We start from the raw sequence: 5,591 nt of genomic DNA, 5'->3' as shown, positions 1-5,591 counted from the left end.
GAAACTAGTTTGAGTTCCGTATTTGTAATTAAATAGCGTTATTGGTCATTCCAGAATTCGAACCCGGGTCGTCAGGAGGAGAGTCAGATATCTTAACCACTCGACTACACAGCACGTCCTATAACTGGGTTTAGGAAGATTGTAAAGGTATGTGGAATACTGGAAACTAGTTTGAGTTCCGTATTTGTACAGAAGCAGCGTGATTGGTCATTCCAGAATTCGAACCTGAGTGGTCAGGACGAGAGTCAGATATCTTAACCACACGACTACACAGCACGTCCTAAAACTGGGTTTAGGAAGACTGTAAAGCTATGTGGAATATAGGAAACTAGTTTGAGTTCCGTATTTGTACAGAAGAAGCGTGATTGGTCATTCTAGAATTCGAACCTGAGTCCTGAGGACGAGAGCCAGATATCTTAACCACCCGACTACACAGCACGTCTTATAACTGGGTTTAGGAAGACTGTAAACGTATTTGAAATATTGGAAACTAGTTTGAGTTCCGTATTTGTACAGAAATAGCTTGATTGGTCATTCCGGGATTCGAACCCGGGTCGGCATGACGAGAGTCAGATATCTTAACCACACGACTACGTCCTAAAACTGGGTTTAGGAAGACTGTAAAGGTATGTGGAATATTGGAAACTAGTTTGAGTTCCGTATTTGTACAGAAATAGCTTGATTGGTCATTCGGGGATTCGAACCCGTGTCGTCAGGACGAGAGTCAGATATCTTAACCACTCGACTACACAGCACGTCCTATAACTGTGTTTAGGAAGACTGTAAAGGTATGTGGAATATTGGAAACTAGTTTGAGTTCCGTATTTGTACAGAAGCAGCGTGATTAGTCATTCCAGAATTCGAACCTGAGTCGTCAGGACGAGAGTCAGATATCTTAACCACACGACACGTCCTAAAACTGGGATTAGGAAGACTGTAAAGGTATGTGGAATATTGGAAACTAGTTTGAGTTCCGTATTTGTACAGAAGAAGCGTGATTATTCATTGCGGGATTCGAACCCGGGTCGTCAGGAGGAGAGTCAGATATCTTAACCACTCGACTACACAGCACGTCCTATAACTGGGTTTAGGAAGATTGTAAAGGTATGTGGAATATTGGAAACTAGTTTGAGTTCCGTATTTGTACAGAAGTAGCTTGATTGGTCATTCCGGGATTCGAACCCGTGTCGTCAGGACGAAAGTCAGATATCTTAACCACTCGACTACACAGCACGTCCTATAACTAGGTTTAGGAAGACTGTAAAGGTATGTGGAATATTGGAAACTAGTTTGAGTTCCGTATTTGTACAGAAGAAGCGTGATTATTCATTGCGGGATTCGAACCCGGGTCGACAGGATGAGAGTCAGGTATCTTAACTACTCGACTACACAGCACGTCTTATAACTGGGTTTAGGAAGACTGTAAAGGTATTTGAAATATTGGAAACTAGTTTGACTTCCGTATTTGTACAGAAGAAGCGTGATTATTCATTGCGGGATTCGAACCCGGGTCGTCAGGAGGAGAGTCAGGTATCTTTACCACTCGACTACACAGCACATCTCAAAACTGGGTTTAGGAAGACTAAAGCTATGCGGAATATTGGAAACTAGTTTGAGTTCCGTATTTGTAAGGAAATAGCGTGATTGGTCATTCCAGAATTCGAAGGTAAGTCGTCAGGACGAGAGTCAGATATCTTAACCACACGACTACACAGCACGTCCTAAAACTGGGTTTAGGAAGACTGTAAAGGTATGTGGAATATTGGAAACTAGTTTGAGTTCCGTATTTGTACAGAAGCAGCGTGATTAGTCATTCCAGAATTCGAACCTGAGTCGTCAGGACGAGAGTCAGATATCTTAACCACACAGCACGTCCTAAAACTGGGTTTAGGAAGACTGTAAAGCTATGTGGAATATTGAAAACTAGTTTGAGTTCCGTATTTGTACAGAAATAGCATGATTGGTCATTCCAGAATTCGAACCCGGGTCGCAGGACGAGAGTCAGATATCTTAACCACTCGACTACACAGCACGTCTTATAACTGGGTTTAGGAAGACTGTAAAGGTATGTGGAATATTGGAAACTAGTTTGCGTTCCGTATTTGTACAGAAATAGCTTGATTGGTCATTCCGGGATTCGAACCCGGGTCGTCAGGACGAGAGTCAGATATCTTAACCACACGACTACACAGCACGTCCTAAAACTGGGTTTAGGAAGACTGTAAAGGTATGTGGAATATTGGAAACTAGTTTGAGTTCCGTATTTGTACAGAAGTAGCTTGATTGGTCATTCCGGGATTCGAACCCGTGTCGTCAGGACGAAAGTCAGATATCTTAACCACTCGACTACACAGCACGTCCTATAACTGTGTTTAGGAAGACTGTAAAGGTATGTGGAATATTGGAAACTAGTTTGAGTTCCGTATTTGTACAGAAGCAGCGTGATTAGTCATTCCAGAATTCGAACCTGAGTCGTCAGGACGAGAGTCAGATATCTTAACCACACGACACGTCCTAAAACTGGGATTAGGAAGACTGTAAAGGTATGTGGAATATTGGAAACTAGTTTGAGTTCCGTATTTGTACAGAAGAAGCGTGATTATTCATTGCGGGATTCGAACCCGGGTCGTCAGGAGGAGAGTCAGATATCTTAACCACTCGACTACACAGCACGTCCTATAACTGGGTTTAGGAAGATTGTAAAGGTATGTGGAATATTGGAAACTAGTTTGAGTTCCGTATTTGTACAGAAGTAGCTTGATTGGTCATTCCGGGATTCGAACCCGTGTCGTCAGGACGAAAGTCAGATATCTTAACCACTCGACTACACAGCACGTCCTATAACTAGGTTTAGGAAGACTGTAAAGGTATGTGGAATATTGGAAACTAGTTTGAGTTCCGTATTTGTACAGAAGAAGCGTGATTATTCATTGCGGGATTCGAACCCGGGTCGACAGGATGAGAGTCAGGTATCTTAACTACTCGACTACACAGCACGTCTTATAACTGGGTTTAGGAAGACTGTAAAGGGATTTGAAATATTGGAAACTAGTTTGACTTCCGTATTTGTACAGAAGAAGCGTGATTATTCATTGCGGGATTCGAACCCGGGTCGTCAGGAGGAGAGTCAGGTATCTTTACCACTCGACTACACAGCACATCTCAAAACTGGGTTTAGGAAGACTAAAGCTATGCGGAATATTGGAAACTAGTTTGAGTTCCGTATTTGTAAGGAAATAGCGTGATTGGTCATTCCAGAATTCGAAGGTAAGTCGTCAGGACGAGAGTCAGATATCTTAACCACACGACTACACAGCACGTCCTAAAACTGGGTTTAGGAAGACTGTAAAGGTATGTGGAATATTGGAAACTAGTTTGAGTTGCGTATTTGTACAGAAGCAGCGTGATTAGTCATTCCAGAATTCGAACCTGAGTCGTCAGGACGAGAGTCAGATATCTTAACCACACAGCACGTCCTAAAACTGGGTTTAGGAAGACTGTAAAGCTATGTGGAATATTGAAAACTAGTTTGAGTTCCGTATTTGTACAGAAATAGCATGATTGGTCATTCCAGAATTCGAACCCGGGTCGCAGGACGAGAGTCAGATATCTTAACCACTCGACTACACAGCACGTCTTATAACTGGGTTTAGGAAGACTGTAAAGGTATGTGGAATATTGGAAACTAGTTTGCGTTCCGTATTTGTACAGAAATAGCTTGATTGGTCATTCCGGGATTCGAACCCGGGTCGTCAGGACGAGAGTCAGATATCTTAACCACTCGACTACATAGCACGTCTTATAACTGGGTTTAGGAAGACTGTAAAGGTATGTGGAATATTGGACACTAGTTTGAGTTCCGTATTTGTACAGAAGAAGCGTGATTATTCATTGCGGGATTCGAACCCGGGTCGTCAGGATGAGAGTCAGGTATCTTAACTACTCAGCACGTCTTATAACTGGGTTTAGGAAGACTGTAAAGGTATTTGGAATATTGGAAACTAGTTTGAGTTCCGTATTTGTACAGAAGAAGCGTGATTATTCATTGCGGGATTCAAACCCGGGTCGTCAGGATGAGAGTCAGGTATCATTACCACTCGACTACACAGCACATATCAAAACTGGGTTTAGGAAGACTGTAAAGGTATGTGGAATATTGGAAACTAGTTTGAGTTCCGTATTTGTAAAGAAGAAGCGTGATTATTCATTGCGGGATTCGAACCCGGGTCGTCAAGACGAGAATCATATATCTAAACACCTCGACTACAAAGCACGTCTTATAACTGGGTTTAGGAAGACTGTAAAGGTATTTGAAATATTGGAAGCTAGTTTGAGTTACGTATTTGTACAGAAGAGGCGTGATTATTCATTGCGGGATTCGAACCCGGGTCGTCAGGAGGAGAGTCAGGTATCTTTACCACTCGACTACACAGCACATCTCAAAACTGGGTTTAGGAAGACTAAAGCTATGCGGAATATTGGAAACTAGTTTGAGTTCCGTATTTGTAATTAAATAGCGTTATTGGTCATTCCAGAATTCGAACCCGGGTCGTCAGGAGGAGAGTCAGATATCTTAACCACTCGACTACACAGCACGTCCTATAACTGGGTTTAGGAAGATTGTAAAGGTATGTGGAATACTGGAAACTAGTTTGAGTTCCGTATTTGTACAGAAGCAGCGTGATTGGTCATTCCAGAATTCGAACCTGAGTGGTCAGGACGAGAGTCAGATATCTTAACCACACGACTACACAGCACGTCCTAAAACTGGGTTTAGGAAGACTGTAAAGCTATGTGGAATATAGGAAACTAGTTTGAGTTCCGTATTTGTACAGAAGAAGCGTGATTGGTCATTCTAGAATTCGAACCTGAGTCCTGAGGACGAGAGCCAGATATCTTAACCACCCGACTACACAGCACGTCTTATAACTGGGTTTAGGAAGACTGTAAACGTATTTGAAATATTGGAAACTAGTTTGAGTTCCGTATTTGTACAGAAATAGCTTGATTGGTCATTCCGGGATTCGAACCCGGGTCGTCAGGACGAGAGTCAGATATCTTAACCACACGACTACACAGCACGTCCTAAAACTGGGTTTAGGAAGACTGTAAAAGTATGTGGAATATTGGAAACTAGTTTGAGTTCCGTATTTGTACAGAAGTAGCTTGATTGGTCATTCCGGGATTCGAACCCGTGTCGTCAGGACGAAAGTCAGATATCTTAACCACTCGACTACACAGCACGTCCTATAACTGTGTTTAGGAAGACTGTAAAGGTATGTGGAATATTGGAAACTAGTTTGAGTTCCGTATTTGTACAGAATAAGCGTGATTATTCATTGCGGGATTCAAACCCGTGTCGTCAGGACGAAAGTCAGATATCTTAACCACTCGACTACACAGCAATCTCAAAACTGGGTTTAGGAAGACTGTAAAGCTATGTGGAATATTGGAAACTAGTTTGAGTTCCGTATTTGTACAGAAGCAGCGTGATTAGTCATTCCAGAATTCGAACCTGAGTCGTCAGGACGAGAGTCAGATATCTTAACCACACGACACGTCCTAAAACTGGGATTAGGAAGACTGTAAAG

Source organism: Pholcus phalangioides, unplaced genomic scaffold (genome assembly GCF_987345545.1).
Source record: "Pholcus phalangioides strain wild (caught in Gottingen) unplaced genomic scaffold, Ppha-v1.0 ptg000005l_1, whole genome shotgun sequence".
NCBI lineage: Eukaryota > Metazoa > Arthropoda > Arachnida > Araneae > Pholcidae > Pholcus > Pholcus phalangioides.
This window is presented reverse-complemented; position numbering follows the sequence as displayed.